The 25,210-nt window shown below is 57.8% G+C and overlaps 1 pseudogene; it reads right to left on the bottom strand.

Moving 5' to 3' along the window:
- Positions 1 to 13,075: 13,075 nt before the first annotated feature.
- On the bottom strand, positions 13,076 to 14,138 carry LOC138102593 (olfactory receptor 14J1-like; annotated as a pseudogene).
- Between the last annotated feature and the right edge of the window lie 11,072 nt (positions 14,139 to 25,210).

Below are 25,210 nucleotides of genomic sequence, written 5' to 3'. Positions count from 1 at the left end.
TTCTTGTTCATTTCTTTTAGATTTCTTTCTTTCTTCATTCTTTTGTCTTTTTCCTTTCTTTTCCTTTTTTTTTTTCTTTCTCTCTTTCTTCTTTCTTTTTTTGCTTTCTTCCTTTTTAAACTTTTTTCCTTGTGCCATTCTTTCTGTACTTTTTTTCTTTCTTTATCCTTTTTCTTGTTTGCTTGGTATTGAATCCTTTTTTTCTTTCTTTCTTCATTTTTAAATCCTTTTCCTCCCTTTTTCTGTTTTTTGTTGCTTTCTATCTTCTTTCTTTCTTTTTCTCTTTTATTCTTTCTTGTGTCTTTCTGTTCTTTTTTTTCTTTCTTCCTTGTTTCTTTCTTCCCTCCTTTTTCTTTTTCTTTTATTTTCTTGTTGGTTTCATGTTATTTAGTCTTGCTTTCTTTGTTTTCTTTACTTTTTTCATCACTTCCATTTTCTTTTTGATATCTGTCTTTTGATTTTCTTTTATTATATTTTGATTGCTTGCTTTCTTAATTTTTAAATGTTTTTTCTTTTTTTTTCTTTCTTTTTTATAGTTTCTTCTTGCTTGCTTTCTTTTTTTTCTGTCTTCTATTCTACTTTTCTTTTCTTCCTCCTTTCCTTGTTGCTTTCCTTCCTTCCTTCCTTCCTTCCTTCCTTCCTTCCTTCCTTCCTTCCTTCCTTCCTTCCTTCCTTCCTTCCTTCCTTCCTTCCTTCCTTCCTTCCTTCCTTCCGAATTCCTTCCTTCCTTCCTTCCGAATTCCTTCCTTCCGAATTCCTTCCTTCCTTCCTTCCGAATTCCTTCCTTCCTTCCTTCCTTCCTTCCGAATTCCTTCCTTCCGAATTCCTTCCAAATTCCTTCCATCCTTCCAAATTCCTTCCATCCTTCCGAATTCCTTCCGAATTCCTTCCTTCCTTCCTTCCTTCCTTCCTTCCTTCCTTCCTTCCTTCCTTCCTTCCTTCCTTCCGAATTCCTTCCGAATTCCTTCCTTCCTTCCTTCCGAATTCCTTCCTACCGTAATTCCTTCCATAATTCCTTCCGTAATTCCCTCCCTCACAAGCCACTTCTCATCCCAATGAAGAGGTGCAAAGCAGCAGGATCCCCTCCCAATTGGGGTTCCCTCACCCTCCCAAAATGTGGGGGACTTTGCCTCAGCCCCCCAAATCTGCAGGGGGTTTACGGCACCTTCCCCAAATTCACTGCAACCTCCCAGAAGCCACTTAGAGGGCCCAAAATTGTCAAAAAGCAGCAGGAGCCTCCCCAAAAGCAGCTCCTGGTTTTCCTCCCTGGAGTGCCCCACTGCAAGTGTTCAAACCACCCCATCAATCCCAAACTTCATCCCACCCCAACAATGTCATCCCCATCCCATCCCATCCCATCCCATCCCATCCCATCCCATCCCATCCCATCCCATCCCATCCCATCCCATTCCCATCCCATCCCATCCCATCCCATCCCATCCCACCCCTCCTGGACACCAATTCCCCTTCTGTGGCTCCTGACTCCCCACAGCCGGGCCTCGGGGCTGACGGATCGAGCCATTTGGGGCTGCCATCGACACACTGGGGCTGGCATTGAGTTTATTGAAGGCACCCGCTCAATCCCTCCATCCCAAATGGGAGCTTGGAACCTCTCCTCAGCCCTTGCTGTGCCCATGGGCTCACCTCAAGTCCCAAAATGAGAGCCAGGGCCCCACAGCCCATTCAGAACCTCTCAACATTGCCAGAAACAGCAGCATCCTTCCCAAAATGGGCTCCCCGGCTCCCTGCCAATAGGTCCCCCTTCCAAGTACCAGAGCCCCCCTCTCAGAACCCCTCCCTAAGCACTGGGGGGACCCCAAAAATGCCTCAGGAATGGGACATACCCTGACATCCCTTCAGGAATGTGGGATACCCCAGAACCCACTCAGCAACGGGGTCCCCCTGGCCTCATCATGCGCAGCCTTCAGCTGGCTCAGCCAGAGCCCATCCCGCCCTCAGCAGCCCCAGCCCAGCCCAGCCCTCCTGGGCAGGAAGCCCCAGTGGCCGAGCCGGCCTGGGACACTTGCAGGGATGCGGGGGCAGCCGCAGCTTCTCGGGCCAGCCTGTGCCAGGCCCTGAGCGCCCTGCCAGGGAACCATTGCTGCCCCACATCCCATCTCAGCCTGCCCTCGGGCAGCGGGAAGCCGTTCCCTGGGGCCCGGCCCCGCAGGCCCTTGGCAAGAGTCTCTCTCCCCCAGCAATTGCTGCTCCTCCCTGCTGCGGGGCCCGAGCTGCAAGTTGATTTTCTGCCGCTGGCCCCGGCCCAGCCCCGAGCCAGGGCCAGCACCTTGCCCTGGAGCTCTGCGGGCGCTGCGTTTGTGCGGCCGCAGCGCAGCGGCCGCAGCTCGGAGCTGCCCTTTGTGTCCCCGCCGGCAGCTGGCAGAGCTGGCGGGGCCGGGCCAGGGCCGGGCCAGCCCCGGCCTTCCCGGCTCTGCGACACAGCGGCGGCAGCCCCAGCCTTCCAGCCCTGCACACGCTCCCACACAAGCGTCCAGAGCCGCGGCCACGCAACGCAACTGACCGGCCGCTGACCCCCCAGTCCGGCCTGATGGCCATTCCTCTGCCCACACCTCGGCCAAGCTCCCCTTGGCCACCTCCTGAGCCACAGTGCCACAGACAAGTGCCACATACAGCTACAGCTAGAGCTCTGCCCGGAGCTGGCAGGGAACGTTCATTCAACAGAAAAACCACCAAGAAAAAGAGAACTGCCCCCAGCAGAGCTGTTCCCTCCTGCAGTAGTTACACCTGCACACCCACAGCGCTTGAGACTGCAAGCAATGAGCATTTCCTGGGCACATGTGCAGCCCAAGCAGCTCGAGGACAGCCTTGCAGCAGGACTGCTCTCAGCTGAGCCAAAAAGGCCCCTCTGGCAGCTGCAGGGCCATTGCAAAGGGCCACGGGGGAGGAAAGGGCTCTGCATTCCCCTGCCCTGGCACCTAAACCCTGTTCCCAGGGTGCTTCCCACACAGGATTCCTCTGCAGGACCGCGGAAAGTTGAGAGGCAGCTCTGGCTTCTCCACTTTCCATGTCCTAGAGCTGCCTGGCAGAAGAAATTGAGGGACAGCTCTGGTGGTACAATCCCTCCTGGGATTTATCTACAATAAAATAGCATAAAATAACTATGACAAAAAGAAAATAACAGCAGAGCTGATTCTGTTGGGACTTTGGGTCTCTTCTCCGAGCTCCGAGCTGGGTCTGAGCCAGGAGCCGGCGGGCTGGGAGAGACATCGCTGCTGAGGGGCTGAATATTTCCGAAACTGGAGTATCAAGGGACACCTGGAGGTTCCAGCAGTCCCCGCGCACACGTTCGATTCCCTCCTTTCAAGCTGAAAGCTCAGCTCCACTTGTGACTCTGCTCTGTAGCGATGAATGGAAACATTCGCCGCAATTCCCGTCGAAAGAGCCCGGGAAGGTTCGTGTCGGGAGAGCTCCCTCGGGGCAGCCCCGGCTCCTGCCCTGCTTGAGTCCCTCTCGAGCCCGCTGGGGTTTGCAGCTGCTTCGCTCCAGCTGCCCCAAATGCCCGTGAATTCCACGGAACTGGAACAGATGCGAGTCCTCGTGGCTCGGGGTAAGGGCACGGAGAGGTCACTGAGGGATCGCCATCGCGGCCACAAGAGCCCCGACGTGGGGAATGAACTGGATTTGGGACGGAGCGGATCAGAACAGGAGAGTGAGGAGGAAAATAAACCCTGGTAACAGAACTTTCCCCCGACCTCTTTCTCCTTGCCGGAGTTCACTTTATGCCCGGCTCCTCCCTGCTGTGCCCAGCGGGGCAGGGAGAAGGGATGGGAGTCGCGCTCAGTTCGTGCCGCTGTTTCCCCTCGGGGAAAGGAATCCTTCCCTGCTGCGGCGCGGGGTCCGTCCCATGGGGTCAGTCCCTGCCCTGGCCAGCGCGGGGTCCCTGCCATGGGGTCAGTCCCTGCCCTGGCCAGCGGGGGGTCCCTCCCATGGGGTCAGTCCCTGCCCTGGCCAGCGCGGGGTCCCTGCCATGGGGTCAGTCCCTGCCCTGGCCAGCGGGGGGTCCCTCCCCCCCCGTGCGGTCACTCCCCGGCCCGGCCCTGAGGCGCGGGGCAGTCGCGGGGCAGCCGCGCTCCGGCCCCGTCAGCGGCAGCGCCGCTTCGTGCCGGGCAGGAGCGGCAGAAGGAGCCGGGCGGCGGCGGGGGCTGAACCCCGGCAGCAGCGAGGAGGAAGAAGAGGAAGAAGAGGAAGAAGAGGAAGAAGAGGAAGAAGAGGAAGAAGAGGAAGAAGAGGAAGAAGAGGGAGAAGAGGGAGAAGAGGAAGAAGAGGAAGGGGCCGGGGCCGCCTGCGGTGTCCGATCCCCGGCAGCAGCGGGGAGGCCTCGGGCAGCGGCGGCGGGCGGGGCCCTTTGGAGCCGCCCCGAGGGCTCGGTGCCGCCCCGGCCCCTGAAGGAGCCGCTCCGTGGGACGGGCGAGCTGGGAACGAGAGAAAACCGCGAGAAAAGAAGGAAATCCGATCAAAGAGCCGCACCGAGGGGCGTCTCCGCCAGCCCGTGGCGCTGAAGGAGCTGCACCGAGAGACCGGCGAGGAGCCCGGCGGGGAAAGAGCCGCAGCGGAGGGCGTGGGATGGGAGGTGCGAATGAAATAAAAGAAGGAGAATGGAATAATGAATTCTAGCAGAAGTGCACGGGGAGTGGCGGCTGCGCAGCGACTGAAAGAGCTGCAGCGAGGGAGCGTCGGGGCAGCAGCGCGGGGTCTCGGCCGCTCCGTGTGACCGAAAGAGCCGCAGCGAGGGACGGGCGGGGCGCGGCTCGGATCGAGCCCTCCAGCTGCGCCAAGAGCGGCGACCCCGCGGGACCGCGCCGGGGCCGGGCGGCGGCGGCAGCCGGAGCCGGGGAAGCGGCTTGGAGCGGCGGAGACGAGCGGGGTGTTCCCGTCAGCTCCGCTCAGCCCTCGGGCACCGGGGGGTTCCGGGGCTTGTTCCCGTCAGCTCCGCTCAGCCCTCGGGCACCGGGGGGTTCCGGGGCTTGTTCCCGTCAGCTCCGCTCAGCCCTCGGGCACCGGGGGGTTCCGGGGCTTGTTCCCGTCAGCTCCGCTCAGCCCTCGGGCACCGGGGGGTTCCGGGGCTTGTTCCCGTCAGCTCCGCTCAGCCCTCGGGCACCGCGCTGGGGCCCCGCGCACTTTTCCAGCCCGGCCGCCCCCACGGGCCGGGCCCCGCGGCTCCCGCTGCTGCCGCCTCGGCCCCGCCGAGCCCAGAAACCCCGGGAAATCGCTCCCATGCGCTAAAGAACCTTTCCGTGCGCAGCCAGGGGCGCAGAGGGGGGATCCTTATGAAGTCCCCTCCCCTCAGTCCCTCCTGGCACGGCCGGGCATTAGCGCAGCTCCCGGGGCTGTGTCCCGGCACCGGCTGCTGCCACAGGGCACGGGGCTGCCGCGCTCGGGCATTAAACGCGACAGATTTGGGGAGCAGGGACAGCCACAGAAACCCTCGGGGAGCCCTCGGGAGCCTGGAGCTGCCCGAGGGCCACAAAGGATGCCCTGGACACAGCGATGGCCCCAGCAGCGGCTCTGCCCCCCAGCACGGGGCTGTGTCCCAGACCCCCCGCTCCAGCCCGAGGTTTGGGGGCAGCAGCGGAGCTGCTGGACGGAGCTTCCAGCCCCGCCAGCCGCAGCTCCGATCCCTTGGGCCGTGACGCCGCTGACGGGTGTCCGTCGGCGTTCGGGGTCTGTCTGTCAGCTTTTGCAGTCCAGATTCCAATTATGATAAATGAGTGAATGATAAATGTTGTCTTTCGCATCTCTGATTTTAACATTTAGAAGTGATGATGCACTATGTAGAAATAGTGTTAAGGTAAAATGTAGTTAAGTAGAAACGAGATTAAGGTAAATTGTAACTTCGGAATAGTTGTAATACGCTCAGAAATGTATTAATAAACACATGGTAATAAATGTCTTTTGAGCTGAGAAACTACAGAGACAGGAACCGAGATATCTTAGAGGAACAAAGAAGACAAACCGCGTGCATCCCAGGAAGACTGTTCTCTCCTCAGAACTCACATCTCCCAAGGGAACTGGCAGCTGCAAATGAGGCTGGAGACTGGGGAGGCACCGGAGGGGGTGCCTGCCTTCAGTTCTGAAGCGATCCCGAGCACCGAGGCGGCGGCGTGCTGGGGGAAGGGGCAGAGACCGGAGAGGGGGAAAGGTGAGTGAAGTGTAAATGACTTTCTGGGCTTAATGAATATGGAACAGTTTAAGAGAGTCCTTAAGTCCACAGCAAAATGAATGGAGGGCGCCTCTGGCAATATTGCCAAGCGCCCCAGCGCTGTGATTTGCCCTTGTTCTACTAATAAATGTTCAATAGTATATTGGTAAAAAAATTAGCTTTTGTATTCATTTCCTTCAGAGAGAGATTAAAAAGAGAGAGTGAAGAGAGAGTAAAGAGAGAATAAAGACAGAGAGAGTAAAGAGAGAGGAAATAAAGAGAGAGTGGAAAAGAGAGAAACGATAAGGAGAAAGAGAATAGAGTGAGAGTAAAGAGAGAGAATAAAGACAGAGAGAATAAAGACAGAGAGAGTAAAGACAGAGAGGATAAAGACAAACATTGCTGCTAAAGAACGTCCGTGCAGTCCCAAACACCTTCGCACACCGTCCCCAGTGTCCGTGCTCGGGGCTTGATTTACCAAGATGTGAATATCGATCTCATATCGATATCCAGCTGAGACAGACAAAAGCTCTCTAACAGTTTAGAGTTAGAAAGTGAATGTTTGATTGGCGCCGGACAGCGGCGTGGAACAGCTTCCTAACGCGCAGTGCCCAGGTATGAACGGTTACAGAGTTCATTTAGCCACAAAAGTGATGAATATCCAAAATACAAATGCATATTTATAACAGTGACCCCTCCCATTCTCCGCTTCGTATGGAAATGAGCTTTAATGGCATTAAGCATGCGCAGTGCGTGCTCTGAATTGAGTCGCTGCTCTCGAATTGGGTCGGTGGTCCCAGACAGATGAAGTAAGCTCATCTCCCTCACTTGGACCTTTTTTGCCTTTCTGAACTTTAACAATCTTAATTACTTTAGTGACCTCCCAATTTCCTCTTGCCCGACTTTTGAATAGGTTCCCACAGAGGGAGGAAATTGGGAATTGTCCTTGTTCCCTACACCAACTGATCAATATTTCTGTTCCTCGTTCTAAGCACAGCTGAACAAACATACAATTGACAGATCATCAATTATTTAGTAATCAATTACTAACGTCTTAAAAACCATTTCAAATCTAGCTCTCTTTTAACTATTTTAATTAACTCTAGTCCAGCTCAAATTCTTTCTTATTCTAACTCATTTCAACACAGCTAGCCTATAACTAAAATCTTTATGTTTCTTCTAAATCTGTGTTTCAGGGTGTCACCATGGCCACGGGGCTGCTCCAGGGCAGAAATCCCCTGCGGAGATACCGGGACCGGCTGTGGGAGATGGGACGCCAAACACATCGGCTTTAGTCTCTTTGGGATGAAGAAGTGAGTTTTTCAGTCTGCTTGGGATAGAAAACTACTTCTGATTGCATCAGCCTGTTATACATGGGGTTTAAAAAGCATAACAAATACTAAAAAGGAATAATGATAAATAGCTGTGGTTCAAAAGGCATAAAGGAATTAGGAGGAACATATCTACTGACAGAAGATTTAATAAAAACTATACTATAAAAAAATAATCTGCAGTGCTGTCAGTGGGTGTTCTTAGTTTTTTAAAAAATTTTGTATTTCTTGTTTCCTCTGATCTGCTGTGTTTTGCAACCATTGAAGCTAAAATGAGCAACATCAGGACCAAATGAACAGTTGGGTGCAAAGCCTCAGAATGAATGTGGAGCTAATGGAGGATTCACGTGCTTTAGACCCGTGTGTGCACAGGGGCAGAAAAGCATCGCTCCTTTTGGAGGCTGCATTACAGCACACGGGTGGTAAAATCAGATTGACTCCTGTTTTCACAGGCTTCCCGGGCAGCACTTACCAAGGATCTCCCCAAGCCCAGTGAGCGAGCGAGGACAGATGAAGCGGCGAGCTTGGCCTGCCTGGCCGCTGTTAGCCAGCCGCGCTGCGAGCAGAAAGGCCGGGGCGGCGGCGGCGGCTTCTCCTTCTCAGCGCCCGCATGAAGAGAGGCGCTGAACGGCGGCTGCGACCGCCCGCGCAGGGGCAGCGGGGCCACGGGGCCGGCAGGGCAAACACGGCAAACGATTGCCCGGGGCAGCACCGAGACCAAATCAACTTCTCCGTGCTGCGAAACCCTGCAGAAATCCTGGAACTGGTGGCATTTGGTGGCAATGGCACTTAGGAGCAGCAGTTAACCCTGTACCAGCTATTACATTGTACAGGAGGTTATAATCCAGATTATACAGGTATCTTATAACTCAAGCTATATTAGCATCTTGTAACTCTGACCCCAGTTATAATGTTAACTAGTTAATATCTGCATAGAAAGGTTATTCTTAACATGTTTACACTTCATTTACGAGCAGCAGTTCTTTCCTCCTAGTCGTAGAAAGAGGAGGAAGTGAGGACATGTAGAGAAAGACAACTTGGCAGCACCAAGGTCAGTGGAAAGAAAGAGGGGCAGGAGATGCTCCCAGCGTCGGAGTCGGGATTTTCTCTGCAAGCCGTGCTGAGGACTGGGATAAAACAAACTGTCTCCCTGGGATCCATGAAGTCCACGGGGGGATGCAGAGATCCACTCCCAGCCCGTGGGAAAAGGTGCTCACAGCGGAGCGGCTGGGTGCTACAAAAGCTGTAATCCAGGGGGAGACCTGAACAGGGAGAGAGGGCTCCTGCTTCCAGAGATAGAGAAAGAGGGCCCTTGCTTCCGAACTGAAGCAGCTGATCCTTAAAAGACTACACCCCATGGACTAATGACCACACCTGCAGTTTTGGGAAGACCGTTTTGCCCGTGGGAGGGACTCACGTTACAGCAGGCTGGGAGGGACTGATACTCGTGAAATTAGAAACGCGCTGGAGAAGTGCACAGAGAACTGTCTCCTGTGGGAAGGAGCCCATGGCAGAGCAGAAGAAAGAGACTCCCCTCCCTGAGGGAACTGAAGAAAGATCTCGAGTGATGAACTGGCTTAAACACTCCCAGGCCGTCTCCGTGCGCTGTGGGAGGGAAAGAGGGAGGGGATGGAGGGGAAAAAAGGTGTTTGAAAGGCTTATTTTATTCCTCATTATCCTACTCTGTTAATAATAAATTGACTTTATACCTTTAGGTTTGAGCCTGTTTTGAACTTAGAATGTTTTTCTCCCAATCCTTAACTCATGAGCCCTTCGTGACGATTTTCATGAGTAGCTGGTATTTAAAACAGTGTCAAACCACGACAGTGGCCCTTGTGTTCCATGGGGCCCCTCTCTGTCACAAGTGACCCTTGGCTCCATGAGATTCCATTGTCCCACACTGGTCCCCAGGTTGCCCTGAGGCTGCGCTGTGTCCCAATGGACACTGGATTCCACAGGTGCTGGCAATGGCCCAGTGGCACCTGCGTCCTCTGAGGCCCTGCCTTGTCAAAGTAGAGCCTTGGATCCATGAGATTCCATGTTGTCACAATGGCCTGCTGAGTTCCATGGGGCTGTGCTGTGTCACAGTGGACACTGAGATCCACGTGCCCTGGCAATGTCCCAGTGGCACCTGGCTTCCATGAGGCCCCGCTGTGTTTGAAGGTGACACTTTGTTCCCCAAGATTGCATTGTGTCACAGTGGTGTCCTGGGTGCCACGAGGCCCCTCTGTGTCACACTGGAGCCTTGGTTCCGTGAAATACCATTGTATCCCAGTGGTCTCCTGGGTGCCACGAGGCCCTGCTGTGTTTGCAGTTGACATTTGGCTCCCCAAGATTGCATTGTGTCACAGTGGTGTCCTGGGTGCCACAAGGCCCCTCTGTGTCACACTGGAGCCTTGGTTCTGTGAGATTCCATTGTGTCACAGTCGTGTCCTGGGAGCCACGAGGCCCCGCTGTAAAACAGTGCACACTTGGTTCCATGAGTTTCCATTCCATCAGAATGCTCTCTTGGATTCCATGAGGCCCTGCTGTGTCCCCAGGGAGCCTTTGTTCCATATTTTCCCACTGTGTCACAATGGTCTCCAGCGCTCTATGAGGCCACACCATGGGACAGTGGACATTTGCTTCCATGAGATTCCACGGTGTCACAATGGTCTCCTGGGTGCCATGAGGCCCCTCTTTATAACAGCTGAGACTCGGTTCCCCAAGATTCCCTGGTGCCACTGTGCTCTCCTGGGATCCATCAGGCTGTGCTGTGTCACAGTGGACACTTGCTTCCTCCAAGGCTGCAGATGTCCAGTGGCACCGGGTTTCCTTCCATGAGGCCGCGCTTTGTCCCACTGGGGCCTTGGTTCCATGAGAATCCATTGTGACCCTGTGCTCCCCTAGGTCCCACGAGGCCTTGCTCTGCCACAATGGCACCTTGTTTCTACTCGGGCTGGCAATGTTTTTGTGGCCCTTGTGTTCCATGGGGCCCCTCTCTGTCACAAGTGACCCTTGGTTCCATGAGATTCCTTTGCCCCACAGTGGTCTCCAGGTTTCCATGAGGCTGCGCTGTGTCCCAATGGACACTGGATTCCACAGGAGCTGGCAGTGTCCCAGTGTCACCGGTGTCCCATGAGGCCCCACTTGGTCAAAGTGGAGCCGTGTTTCCATGAGATTCCATGTTGGCACAGGGGCCTGCTGAGTTCCATGAGGCTGCGCCGTGTCCCAATGGACAATCTCGCTGCCCCCGGCTCTGCCCTGCCATTGCCAGCCCTGCCCTGACCTCTGCCCAGCCTCACCCTCTGTGCCTTGGACACACACACATGCCCTGAGCTCATCCTCCCTCTGGGTGCTTCTCCTGCCCCAGCGCTGCCCTGGGAGGGTTCATTCCTCACAGGAGCTGCTGTGTTTGTACTGGTGCATTTTATAGCTCTGCTTCTGCCTCTCTGTCACTTGTGTCTCCACAGAGCTCTGCAGGGAGAAGATTCATGGAATGACAGAGGTGGGAAGAACCCCCTGAGCCCCCTTGGCCAGGCTGTGGCTGGGCTGGAGTTGCCTTTGCCCAGAGCAGCCCCTGGGCTGCTGTGCTTGGCACTTGTGGCTGCAGCGGGCTTGGTCCCAGCCCAAGGCTTTGGCTGTCCCTGAGCAGGGCTGGCCCCGCATGAGGCGTCTCTGCAGCCCCCCCAAACCATGGGCTGGGGGTGGGCAAGTGTTCCCAAGGGCACAGGGAGGGGACAGCTGGGCTGGACTGACCCAAGGGATCTCCCATTCCATGGGACGTCATGGTCAGCAATGGACTGGGGGAAAGGAAGGGGGCGAGAGGGTGTCTGGATTTTCTGTATTGATCCATTTGTCTTCCAAGGCAGCCACTCCATGCACTGAATTCTTGCCTCCCTGTGGTTTCTTTGCTTCTGCATTTGGCCTTTGCTCTTTACTTCCTTTCCCTAACCATTAATCTCTCTTCATGGTGACTCACAGTTTTCTCAGCTTATTTTCTCCCGGTGCCTGGCTGGGGAGGGACAGTGCCAGAGACACTTGGTTGTCACTTGATGGACAGAGAGGTTTTACCACAGTCACCTTGCCCAAGCCTTCTCTTATGGGCACACCCAGAAGCGTCAGGGCTCTGTCGGGTGCCCACCCCTGAGCTGGGCTCATGCCCTGCTCACAGCCCCAGGGCTGCTCAGGGACACGAGTCCTTCCCTGGCACGCTCACAGACAGTTCATTGCAGCACGGGCAGGGGCTCCCTGGGCTCTGCTGCCGCTGCCAGAGCCTGGCAGGGAGCTCAGCCCTGCGGGTGTCACCCTGCCCTGCCCCTGCCCGAGGTGCCCCACGGCCGCAGGGATGGGCACGGGGAGCTCTGTGCACAGGAGCTCATCCCAGCCCCGCATCCAGGGGGTTCCCAGGGGACGGCACTCTCTGGGAACTCCAGGAACAGCTGAAGGTGTTTGTGCTCGCTGGGTTTATGTCCCCCCCCCACACACAGGGTGTTCAGGGCTGTGTCTTGTCTGTGCACTGCAAACACGGAGCCCTGACCCGGTCCCTGGATGTCCCTCCATGGAGGGAAGAACAACCTCTGTGAGCTGGGCAGAGAGGCCCCTGCTGGCAGCGGCGCTGGCTTTGCCAGGGCACTGCTGGGTGCCCCCACCCTGAGCACTGCCACCCTTTGCTGCTCAGGGCTGGTTTCCTCTCCAGGGCGCTGCGTTGGGCACATCCTGGAGACAAAATTGGGAAGGAGATTGAAGCTTTCAGGCCCTGCACTGGGGAGATGCCCTCGCATGGTGGAAATGCTGCTGCAGAGCCCAGCTCTGTCCCAGCAGTGCCCACGGCCTGTCCCTGCCTGCAGTCCCTGGGCAGTCACACAGCAGGACTGGGACCCAGCTGACAGAGCCCTGAGGCCTGAAACCAACACAGGGGCTCTGCAGGGGAGTGTGGAAGGGAAGGAAGAGGAGTTACGGAGGAGAAGTCCTGGGGCTCCCTGGCAGTGCTCTCCTGCTGGGACTCTTTTCTCCCCCAGCTCTGCCCAGAGGCACCGACCCTGCAGCTCCAGAGAAGTCAGGGAGGAAAGATGTCAGGGAAACAAGACAACACAGGCTTCTTTCTTTTGTTCCAGCACACACATACTGTAGTGCAGCTCCCCGTTTCTACAGTCTCTGGGTCACACGGGTGTTGGGGTCCCTCCCCCGCCATGTAGCCCTGAGGGAGGCACGGGGTTTCCCTGCCCCTGCTCAGCCTCGTTCCCCATGGGTTGGTTTGTGTTCCCCTGCGCGGGCAAAGCAGCTCGGGCCCCGACTGTAAGAGTCCCTCAGCAGAGCCCGGCCATGCGGCTGGGGAAATAAACATCTCTGAAACATCTAGCAAGAATCCGTCCGTGTATATTTCCTTTCCACGGGACTCCTGGTTTGATATAGGCGTGTTGCAGTATCCCCACTGCAACACACGGGAAAGGCAAATACCAAATTAAAAATGGAACAGACAAAGATTTTTTGTGAGAACAAATTCACAGCAGTGTAACACCTGTGTCAGCAGCAACAAACACAGGACACAGAGTGGGCATTAATGAGTCACATCAGAGCAGCTCTGCCACAGGAGAATGAGAGTTTATTGCTGCTGAAAACCAGCTGTGATCCTTTTCCTCAGGACACCCCTGAGCTCCTGGTTCCTCAGGCTGTAGATGAGGGGGTTCAGGGCTGGAGGCACCACCGAGTACAGAACTGACACTGCCACATCCAGGGATGGGGAGGAGATGGAGGGGGGCTTCAGGTGGGCAAACATGGCAGAGCTGAGGAACAGAGAGAGCACGGCCAGGTGAGGGAGGCACGTGGAAAAGGCTTTGTGCCGGCCCTGCTCAGAGGGGATCCTCAGCACAGCCCTGAAGATCTGCACATAGGAGAAAACAATGAACACAAAACAGCCAAACACCAAACAGACACTGACAGCGATGAGCCCAAGTTCCCTGAGGTAGGATTTGGAGCAGGAGAGCTTGAGGATGTGTGGGATTTCCCAGAAGAAGTGGCCCAGGCCATTGCCCTGGCACAGGGGCAGGGGAAATGTATTGGCCGTGTGCATGAGAGCGTAGAGAAAGGCACTGGCCCAGGCAGCTGCTGCCATGTGGGCACAAGCTCTGCTGCCCAGGAGGGTCCCGTAGTGCAGGGGTTTGCAGATGGACACGTAGCGGTCATAGCGCATGACGGTGAGGAGGAAATACTCTGCTGAGAGGAAGAACAGAAAGAAAAACACCTGAGCAGCACATGCTGAGTAGGAGATGTGCCTGGTGCCCCAGAGGGAATTGTGCATGGCCTTGGGGACAGTGGTGCAGATGGAGCCCAGGTCGCTGAGGGCCAGGCTGAGCAGGAAGAAGAACACGGGGCTGTGCAGGTGCTGGCCGCAGGCTCCGGCGCTGATGATGAGGCCGTTGCCCAGGAGGGCAGCCAGGGAGATGCCCAGGAAGAGGCAGAAGTGCAGGAGCTGCAGCTGCCGCGTGTCTGCCAATGGCAGCAGGAGGAAGTGCCTGATGGAGCTGCTGTTGGACATTGGCTGTGTCCGGGCATTGGGTTCTGCCACAGAGAAAAAGACAGTGAAGAGTTAGAGGAGATGTCTGTAACCACAATCAAAGCCATTTCCTGTACACCCTCCCTGGAACACACACAGACACCCTTTGGTGTTTAAGAGTTCTGAGGTTTTTGTTTTTAAGCTCCCCCCATATCTCTCCTGGTATTCTTGGGTATCAGAAATCCTCAACCTTTCTGCTTCACTCAGGGAGAACAGAGCAACTTTTGCAAGGCAAGATGATGAGTGGAGACTCAGGGGAGGTGCTCTGTCATTCTGACCTGCTCAGAGTTTCTCTGTTTCACTTTTCTCAAATGCAGAAGGTTCACCCTCCCATGTTTCCCTTAAAGATCACCAGGTGCTGCTGGGAGCAGATGGATCCACCACAGACCCCCAAATGTCCGTCCCTCTCTCAAGGTCTCAGCACCACACTCGTAGCCGAGGACACACCGGGCTCATTTCACCAACCCGACAGCATTTTCACACTTGTAGCATCTCTGCTTTTCTCCTCTCTCTGGGCCTTTCAGATAACACAAGGATGCTCCAGGACAGATTTGCATCCTGGAGGAAACTCCCAGCTTGGAAGGAAACCTCGGGGAGAGAGCCAAGAGTCCCAGAGCTGGCACTGGATGAAGGGAGATTGAGCTGCTGCCCTGGCTGCACTGACAGCCCTGCCCACAGCCGGGCACTGGGGCCAGCGTCACCCTGAGCCAGCGGTGCCCCCTCCCAGAGCCTCCAGGGCCGGGCAGCTGCTCCCAGCCCTGTGCTCTGCAGAGGGAACTGGGCCCGGGGCTGCAGAGCTGCCCCACAGCTCTGCTGCAGCTCTGCCTGCCCAGGAGGGGCTTCACGCCTTGGAGCCCCGGCCCTGAGGGCAGAGGCTTGGCTGGGGGGCACAGGAGGGAGGGGGCTTCTTCAGAGGGAGGGGCTGCACTGGAGGGGATCCTGTGGGCGATCTCTAAACTCTCCCTGACACATTGCTGGGTTTGTTTTCTCTCCTTCCCTGATCTCATCTCTGCTTCCTGGGGATTTTCCTCTGGAGCTGTTTCCCTGTGCCTGATCTCTCCCTGCCAGCACTCACAGACCCCAAATCTCTGTGCACTCTCCTTGGCCCTACAGAAACCTGCCTGTGTGCAGGGCACTGGCTGGGGGCAGGTTCTGTTTGCAGCTTGGAGAAAGGACAGCTCAGACTGAGCCTGATGGATCCAGCCAAGGTGATGCTGGTGCTGTCCATGGGCACAGGAGTGGCTGAAAGCACATGAGGGATCTCCTGTGCACCTGCTGATCACTAAAAGGAACAGTTCAGATGTCCCAGGGACCTGACAAAATTCATAACACCTTTAATATTTATCCTCCCTCCCCGCCATTCTCCAATGGCAGGAAACTGAAAACAAAGTCTCAGGAAATTTCCTCATTTCTATCAAAATCCTTGTATTGGAAATATTCTGGGAGTGATCAGAAACCCTCAGCCCGTCAGAGCCTCATGAGCATTTCACCTCCCCTGCACTCGAGATGCTCTGAGTTGTACTCACAGAATCCGTAGGCACTGGTAACGCAGCGTTTGGAGCTCGAGGCACCAACTCTGGCGTGCCCCAGGTCAGAGTCATTCCAGCTGCGCTACTTCTGCCCGTTGCAGAAGCGACTTCGGAATTAGGAAAAGAGCTGCTGGCTGCGCTAGCTAGCCGGCTTCTCGGCAGAGGGAACACGGCAGGAGCCGATGGGATCGGCTCATGTTAGCTCGGAGACAAAGGAAGAGAGAGGCTGTGCAGGTTTGACTTCTAACAGGTTTATTGTTAGCAGTTTCGCTACCCAAACGAGCTCGGAAGGCTGGAATCCCATGTGTTGGTATGTGATGGGATTGGTGGGATCGCCTACTGAGGCTTTTCCCTCAGTTTTATAGGGAATTTGAAAACCCCGGTGAAAGGGGAAAACAACCAATGAGTTACAAGCCAGGGGGAGGACACAATGTCACAAGAACCACTGTGGTAAACCGAGAGGCGGGAGTTATAACAGAACCAATGAACGACTGAGTAACCGAGAATTTTCCCGAGCCGGGGGAGGCAGCTTGGACCCGGGCACCGCCCAGGGGATGCAGCTTAGGCTTCTGAGCCGCCCAGCGACCTCTGAGTCGGCCTCTTCGGGGAACTCGATCCAGGGGAGGGGCTGGGATTGATTGGCATCTCGCTGCCCCAGCCCTGCAGTGGGCTGGGTCACACCGACATCTCCCCCTTCTTTATTACTTTGAAATGAGGGGGAGGCTTAAGGGATTTCAAAACCAAACACTTAAAATTGGGAAAGGCTAATAAAATTAACAACTCCGTAAAGAAACCCCATACAATGTCCTTGATAATGGAAGGAATCCGCCTGCTGGAGCTCCCGGTGCAGAGGAGGAGCTGCAGCAGCAGGTGGGACAGCAGCAGGTAGGATGTCATCACGCTGTCAAGGGAGGTAACTTTAGGAACAGTATAACACAAATAAAATTAATATTAATGCAATCAACTTAAATAACAATGGGTCCCTTGGACTCCCCCTCTTTCAAAACAAAATGAGGGGTCATTTTGGGAAGGGAGACACATTTTAAGGAGACTGGGAGGTGGAGGATTTGTTTTTCAGGCCTGGAGGAGGAGTCTTTTTTCCAGGTGGCTTGGTTTTTCTTCTTTTCCAGGCTGTGGCAGCTTCTTTCCTTTGTTTGGCATCCACAGGTGGTCTCAAAAAGGGTTTGATCCACTTCCCAGGGATCCATCTTGGACCCTCTGGGGTGGAAACACATCCGTAGCCTCTACCCTGGGTGACTAGGGGGTACAGGCCACGTATTTGTAAAGTGCCAGGGTCTTTTATTAGGACCTCAGGTCTCTCAGTCAGTTTATGTTTGGCAGAGTTTGTGAAGTGTCTCATGATGGGAGGATCAGGTTCCTCATAGGAACAGTTTCAAAAGTTCAAAGTGAACAACGCTTTGGACAGTCTTGTGATAGGGGCAGCGATCTCACTGCCACATTTTTGTTGTTCTAGCAGTCTTTTTAGTGTTTGATGTTTCCTCTCTACGATGGCTTGGCCTGTGGGCGAGTGAGGGATGCCAGTGATGTGATCCACACCCCACTCACTCATTGTAGATGCAAAAATGCTGCCAGCAAGGATTTTCTTGCTATTTTCTAAGTCCGTGAGAGACTTTTCTCTCTCACAGAAGAGGTAGCAGGGTATGTAAACAACCAAGCCACCTGCAACCTTGAAAAGTCTTGTTTATGGTACAGTAGAAAAATATTTTGACAATGGATGTTTTAGGATTTTGGCCAATCACCCCAAGGGGTGGCTGGCCCTTTGTCCAATTAGACTATGAGGAAAAAAGTCTATAAAAGAGTTTGTAAAATAATTAAATAAATCAGTCTTGCTGCACAATTCCTGCCTGCTGGATCTTCTCCTCCTCCTCCTCCCTATGGCTGCGGGACACGGTGATATACCCTAGGGCCTAGGCCTGCGGTAATATTTGGTGCTGCCCGACGTGATCTGCACTCTCTGACGTGTCCTGCACGCTGCAAGCCAAGCCGAATTTCCATAGCGGTACTCTTTCTCTTTTCTTTCTTTTTCTAAAATCTCGTGTTTATTCTCTCTTTGCCCCCTCCAGCCCTTGTCCCCCTCCCGGAGGTTTGTGGGGCACTGCTGTCCCTCAGCCCTTCCTGCCCCAGCACCCGCGGCCGCTCCGGTGCCCTCAGGCCCCAGCTCAAAGCGAAACCACAAAACCCTCTGGAAAGAAAGCCGGTCTGGGGGAAAACCCTGCAGGGGGAATTGAATGCCACGGACAGCGATTGCTGAGAGTTGGAGATTCCAAACACTCCAAGGGGCCGGAGGGAACCGCGCTGCGGCCTCGGGGCCTCCCTGGGGCACTGCGGGGACCCCCGAGCAGAGCGACTCTTCCCGCTCCCCAAAATCCGCAGCTTTGGGTCAGCTGAGGAAAGGAGCTGGAAAAAGGGTCTGGAAAGGGGCTGGAGCCCGAGGGGACCCCTCAGCCTTGGCCCGGAGCAGCCACAGGAAAATGCCCCGGAAACCAAGGAAATCGATGGAAGTAGTGAGGAATTTTTGAACTCTTTCCGCTGCTGTTTCCAGAAAGTCCCGGCCGGGTCCTGCTGGGAGGAGCCGGGGATGGGGTGGGGCCTCAGGGCTTAATTGGGGAGAAAAGTTGAACTGGGGCAAGGAAACTTTAATGGTGGGGAGAAAATGTGAACGGAGGGGATTTGAATGGGAGGGGATGATTTGAATTGGGCAGAGAAAATGAATTGGGGGAGGAGCCCCCCAGCCCTCGGCTGTGCCCCGAAGGTGCTGCCAGCGGTTCCCCTGCTCCCACCCCCCGGGCTGGGGGCGCGGAGCTGCCGCTGCTCCCCAGGAATGCCACGGGATAAAAACTCCACTCAAGCTTTTATGTTCCCAGTCATTCCCAATAAGATCCCACTTGCCCCCAACATGGTCCCAGTTGTTCCCAGTCATGTCCTGTATGGTTCCTTTCACTCTCAGTCCCTCCCAGTAGGAGTAAGGTACAGCCCCAGTCACTTCCAGTATGAACCCAGCCACTCCCAGTCAGTCCCTCTATGATGCCTTTTGCCCCCAGTTGCTCTAAGCATGATCCCAGTATGAGTCCAGTCACCCCCAGTATGATTCCAGGTAACTTCCCAGTATGAGTCTGGTTTGATCCCTGTCACCCCCAGTATGATCCCAGTCACTCCCAGATACTCCCAGCACTATGCCAGTCACTGCAACATGACCCTGTCACTCCCAGTATGATCCCAGCATGACCCCAGTATGGGCCAGCTGCTCCCAGGATGATCCCAGTTGCCCCCTGCATCTTTCCAATTGCTCCCTTTCACCACCACTGTGGTTCCAGTCACTCCCAGTACAATCCCAGTCATTCCCAGTATGATGCAAATCACTCCCAGTATATCCCAGCAGCACCCATTGGCCCTCAGCATGTTCCCAGTAGCCCTCAGGGTGGTCCCAATACATCCCAGTATAATCCCTGGTGCTCCAAATCTGGCCCTGCCCAGTCCTGATGCTGGTCCCAGTGTATCCTGGTGTCCCATTCTCTCCCAGTTTATCTCATTCTGTCCCAGTCCATTCCGTTCCCTTCCCGGCAGCCGCCGCCGTTTCCCAGATCCTTCTGCCCTCCACCCCCCAAAGCTGCCCCCCTGCCCCCCAAGATGCTGACGGGGATCGGGGGCTTCGTGTTGGGCTTCGTCTTCGTGGCGCTGGGGCTCGGCTTCTACCTGCGCAAGCAGGTGACGGGAGGGGCCCGGGGGTCGTGTCCCCCCTCCCCCGGAGCTCTGTGCTCCCCCGGGGCCCCCCAGCCCGGTGTCACCCCCTTTGCTCTGCCCACAGAGCTCCTGAGCCACCGGTGGCCGCAGCCCCTCCCCGTGGCCTCGGGCCCGGCCGGGACCCCCCGCTCCATCCCCGCGCTGAATTTGGGGGTCGTGTGTCCCCCCCAGCCCCGCTGTCACTCTGCCCCTGCCCGGCTGCTCCCAGTGTTCCCAGGAAGGCTTCCCAGTTCGCCCCGGTCCCGTTTATTGAGGAACAGTGGGAAGGGACTTTGGGGGATCCCGCGGGGGGACCGAGAGTGGAGGGGGCAGAACCGGCCCCAGGATGGATCGAGAATGGGGACCCCCGTGTGTCACCCCTGTGTCACCCCCCCCCCCCGGGGGGCCCTTGGGAGGCACCTGAACCCCAAATCGGCACCCAGCGAACCCCAAAGGCGCAGAGACCCCCCCCCAAGCCGCCCCACAGCCCCCAACGACCAACCAAAATCCCCCGCGAGTATCAGATAATCAGAGAAGGCGTTGAACAACCTTCAGCCAATCAGAGCGCGCGGCGCTGGTGACTCACCAGTTGCCAGGCAGACCCGCAGCGCTCAGCGCTCCCCACCCGGACCCCGCCTGCGCCCCCCCTCGCTCCCAGCGCCCCCCGCCAGGGGAATTTGAGGAGGGGGCGCGTGGGGGGCGCCCAGGCCGGGCCCAGAGCCCAGCCCTGCCCCAGCCCGACCTCTCCCGGCTCCATCCCGGCTCCTCCCGCGGGATGCGACTGCGCTGGGAAAACGGGGGGCCAAGGGTGGGCGCTGGGCCCGGGGGGAGCAGGAGAAGGGGTGGGGGAGGAGGAGAAGGAGAAGGAGGCACCTTTTAATGATATTTTATTGAGTCTCATTTTTTAGAGACCAGGATCAATACTCCCCAGCCGTCAGGGCGAGTCCCTCAGGGCTGCGGGGCCCTGCTGCCGGCTCACCCCGTGCCAGCCCAGCGCCAGCGCTCAGCGGGGCTTTGGCTTCCCGTGCCCTTTCCCGTGTCCCCAGCCCAGCGTCACCACCCCCGTGTCCCTAGGTCGTGCCCCACCCCTGCCCCCCTCCCCCTTTGTCGAGACACGGAGGATGAGAATCTCCCCACCATCCACCCCAAGAGTTCCCCCGAGCCCATTTCCTCTCGTGCTTTCCCTTGGCAGCAGAGCCCCACCCCTCCTGGCTGCTCCCTCCTGTCAGGGACTTGGAGAGAGCCAGGTCCCCCCTGAGCCTCCTTTCCTCCAGGCTCAGCCCCCTCAGATCCCTCAGCTGCCCCTCAGAAGTCCTCCAGAGCCTTCCCCAGCTCCATTCCCATCTCTGGACGTGCTCCAGCCCCTCCATGTCTTTCTTGCACTTTGAAGCCCAATCGCTGCCCTGTCGCTGCAGGTGCCAAAATCTCAGGGAGACTCCTTGGAAATGGGGGTAGAGAGGAGCCCTTCAAAGGGAAACGTGTGCAAAACTGCTCCCAATGGCCGAGCGGGTTTGGTGTGGCTGCGGGAGGAAGAGATGCTCCGGGACTCCGCCTCGGCCCCGGAGCGGAGCGGCCCGTGCTGCCCCGGGGCGCGCGGGGCTCGGCCGTGGGGCGCGCGGGGGGGAACGGACACACGGGCACCGGACACACGGACACGCGGACAAACGCTCCCAGCGCTTCAGCGGCAGCAGCGGCAGCAGCAGCAGCGGCAGCAGCGCAAAAGCAGCGAGTCTACGAACCCTCTGCGTCCCTTCTCCTGCTCCTCCTCTCCCTCTCCCAGTGTCTCGCACCCTCTCCCGCTCTCCCTTTCGTTCCCCAACCCCCCCTCCCGCGGCCTCCCTCTCCCCAGGCCCGGCCGGGCCATGCCCCCGGCCCGCCCCCGGCCCCGGGCGGGGCTGCCCCCTCCCCGCCCCCGGGCGTCCCGCCGCGGTCCCGCCTCCGCCCGGCTCTCGCCGTCCTGGCTGTGGCGCTGCTGGGCGGGCATCAGTGCCTGGCTCCTGGGCAGCATCGCCAGCCCCTGGCTCCGGCTGGCCCGACCCCGGCCCCGGCCCCGGCCCCGGTCCCGGCCTCGGCTCCTCCCGGGGCCCGCCGGGGACACAGGCGGCGCGGCCGCTCCCGCCGCCTCCGCAGCGTCTTCCCCGCTCCGAGCTCCGCCGCTCTTGAGCGCGGCCGCCGGCCCCGAGCCGCCGGTGGCCGCTTCAAAAGAGCCCCCATGTGGGGATGGCCGGCCCGGGGCGGTTGAGCGGCGCTCGGGGGCCGTTCCTGGCCCCGGGCCGAGCGCTGACGGCCGCGTCTCGCGGGCACGGAAGGCGCAGCAGGGCCTGAAGGAGCGCTACCGGCTGGGTTCGCTGCTGGGGCGCGGCGGCTTCGGCAGCGTCTTCGCGGCCACGCGGCTCTCGGACGGCGCCCCGGTGAGTGGCGGGGCCGGCGGCGGGCGCAGGAGGCGGGGGGCAAAGGAGGAGGAGAAGGAGCATGGGGCTGGGCACGGCGGGCGGCGAGCTCAGCCCGCTGCTCCCCTTGCCTTGCAGGTGGCCATCAAACGGGTGCCGCGGAACCGCATCGGCCATTGGGGCGAGCTGGTGAGTGAGCGAGGGGCAGCGGGAGAAGCCGGGGCGCGACGGGCGGGGATGAGCCGAGGCCCGGCAGGGTGGAAGCCGCCAGAACGCTTCGAGGGAGAGCGGCCGTGGGGCCAGCGGAGCGCGCAGAGCGTCCCCGGCTGGCTGAGGGCTTCCCGAGCCCCGGCACGGCATCAGCTCCGCTGACAGCACCGTGCTCCTCCCACAGCCCGACGGCACCCGAGCACCACTGGAGATCGTGCTGCTGGACAAGGTGTCCGCTGGCTTCCCTGGCATCGTCCAGCTCCACGAGTGGCTGGAGCTCCCCAACACCGTGGTGATGGTGCTGGAGCGCCCGGAGCGGTCTCAGGACCTCCTTCACTTCATTTGGGCACGGGGCTTCCTGTGCGAGGAGGTGGCGCGGCACCTGTTCCGCCAGGTGCTGGAGGCCGTGCGGCACTGCACCAGCTGCGGGGTCCTGCACCGGGACATCAAACCGGAGAACATCCTGGTTGACCTGGCAACCGGGCAGGCCAAACTCATCGACTTTGGCTGTGGCACCTACCTGCAAGCCGCAGCCTACACCAGCTTTGCAGGTGAGCCCACGCAGGGGGAGGCTCCTGGTAGCGGCATCTCACAGCCCAACATCTCACGGTCCAACATCTCACAGCCCAAAGCCAGCTGTGGCAGGGGGGATTCTCCCTTTTGCTGCCAGTCATGGCAGCCGGAGTCTTCAGCTGAGCTGCTTTTGAGCGGCGCTGGCTGAAGGGCTATTTTCCAGCCTTGCTGGCAGCCTTTCGCCAGCCACTCTGCCCAGGACTGGCGCTGGGGCTGGGGCAGCCAGCGTCACAGAAACACCCGTGGGTGGGAGTAGCAGAGAGGGGGGCCCAGAACCTGTGCTCCAGCCCGTTTGGTGTGCAGGCGAGACAGGGCTCGGACTGCTCTGCTGCCCGTGCTTGCCTTGGCTTAAGAATGGTTTCTGGGGCAGTGCAGGCAGGGAGGATGAAAGCGTGGTTTTTCCCCAGCACCAAGTGGGTTTTTCCTTTGCATGGAATGCTCGGGCCTTGCCAGGGCTTCCGCTGCCCTCTTGCGACACCAGCGGCTTCTTTTCCAACCCCCAGTTTGTACGCAAGTCCCAGGTGCTGGCAAGAGGGCAGCGGGTCACGCCGCGTGCCGCTGCTGCGGCCCCCGCATGCCCAGGGATGCTGGGGCGAGGCTCTGGGAGCAGGCAGCGTCCCCCTGAAGAACTCCACCTCTATTCCATAGGAACACCGTCCTACAGCCCCCCGGAATGGACCCTGTTAGGCTGGTACCACGGCGAGGCAGCGACCGTCTGGTCCCTGGGCATCGTGCTGCACCAGATGGTCTGCGGGGAGCACCCTTTCAGGAGGGGCTGGCACAGCACCTGGGGCCGGCTCTCGCTCCCACGACGGCTCTCTCCAGGTGGATCCTCGTCTCTGCAGCACGGGGGGAATAGCAGTGCTGGGAGACAACAGCGGGCTCAGGAGCATCCCGCACTGGCAGCTGCTGAGCAGGTGGCAATGTCCTGCTCTCCTGCTCTCCTCCAAAGGAAAGAATTGATGGCAAAGTTTAGGCACATCCCTGAGCACACGCAGCATGGCTGGGATAAGGGCTTTTGGGAGACGGCAGCAAGCGCAGCAGCATCCTGCTCTGGGCAGCTGCTGAGGAGGTGGCTGTGCCATGGCCGGCTGCAGGCTGGGCACGTGTCCTGCCCTCCTGCTCTCCTGCCAGAGGCAGCAATGCTGGGCAGCTTTGGGCAGCGCCCTGAGCGCGGCCAGCACGGCCTGGGCACCGCGGGCGGCTGGGACAAGGGGGACGGGAGCCTTCAGCTGACGGGTGCTTTCTGCTTTCTCTCCTTGCAGCCGGGCTCTGTGGATGCTGAGGCTGCTCTGGGCTCCACCAAGGCTCTGCTGCGGCTCAGCCCCGGGGCCACGAGAAGCCAAAGAAGAAACGCCGTGACCTGCAGCAGAGACGTGCTTGAGTAGCTCGGCAGTGCAGCTCAAGTTTGCAGAGTGTGCACCTCCGGGGGAAAATATGACACCCCCCCAATAACAAACTTGTTCAATAAGTTCTGAAATGAAATCAGTCTGGGATGACCCCCAATGCCATTTTTCAGCTTGCTCAAGCTGAAGCTCAGCTCTTCTCTGAGCAGTTCTCTCCCCCACCTGCCTTTTGCTCCACAAGTGCTCCCTCTTTCCCCCAGTGAGTTCCCAGCTCACCGCAGTCCCCATTGCACTGTAGCCTTCCTTGATGCCCCTGGCCACGAGGAAGAGTGAGCCCCAGGTTTAGGGACTCATGTTGTCACTGGCTGAAGAACAGCAATGTCTCAGAGGTCTGGTGAGATTTGGGGGTCATTCAGAGCTGCTCTCCAGGCCTCAGCTCTGCTCACTGCTGGCTTCCCACTTCCTTTTCCTCGTTCTTCACAGAGCAGGATGAGCTCTGTGAATGCCCTTGACCCTCGCCACCCTTCCCAGCCCAGCCACCCAGCCCAGTTAGGCTTAAGCTGGAGCTTCTCTGTCTCCTCTGGCACCCCAGTGCAGTCCCCTCTGTGGGGAGCAGCAGCCCCAGAGCACAGCACACAACAGTGCAGGCCGCAGCCGGAGCAGCTTCCCTGCAGCCATGGCTTGGCTCTTTGTGGCAACCAAATGCTCCCTGTTTGCAGCTGTCCCTGGAGGATGGCCCCAGGGCAGAGCCCAGCCGGGCTCCCAGTGCATCCCCTGAAGCTTGGTGCAGCGCTCCCAGAGCTGAGCTTAACGCTGAGCACCCAGAGCTGTGGCTCACAGTCGGTGTTTGCAAGCGTTGTGTTCTCATCTCCTGCAACCTGTGGGGAAAACGAGCTGTGCGGCCGGGCCAGCACTGCCCCTCTGGGCAGTGACACGGCTGAAGGTCTTTGCTGTTGCCGAGGAGGCGGCATTAAGCCTTAGCGGGGCCTGGCACCTGTGGAGCCGGATCTCGCCCGCTGTCTGGGACTCGCTGCCCACCAACCGCCCCCACCCGCCGCGCTCCCTTCTGCAGGGACAGAAGGCTCTGGCTGTACCAGGCTTTCCATCACGTCTGTGTACCCATAGCTGTGGAACGCACATGGAGAGGGAAAGTGTCAGTCACGGTGCTTGTGCACTCCTTCTTCAGATACCAGACACATCTATGGGCAGCCCCTATGTGCACAGATGGATTAAAAGGATGGGCATGGATAGAGATTTCCCACAGAGCTCTTACTTTGGCGTAACTCACCTTGTAAGCTGGTGGCCAGGGGATGTTTTTTCCCAGCTCTGTGTCAGTAGGTGTCCAAGAGCTAAAGGGAGCAGCAGCATTTAGAAGATCCTGGCAGGGAACACAAG

The sequence above is a fragment of the Aphelocoma coerulescens genome, unplaced genomic scaffold (assembly GCF_041296385.1).
Source record: "Aphelocoma coerulescens isolate FSJ_1873_10779 unplaced genomic scaffold, UR_Acoe_1.0 HiC_scaffold_92, whole genome shotgun sequence".
Taxonomy (NCBI): Eukaryota; Metazoa; Chordata; class Aves; order Passeriformes; family Corvidae; genus Aphelocoma; species Aphelocoma coerulescens.
This window is presented reverse-complemented; position numbering and strand designations above follow the sequence as displayed.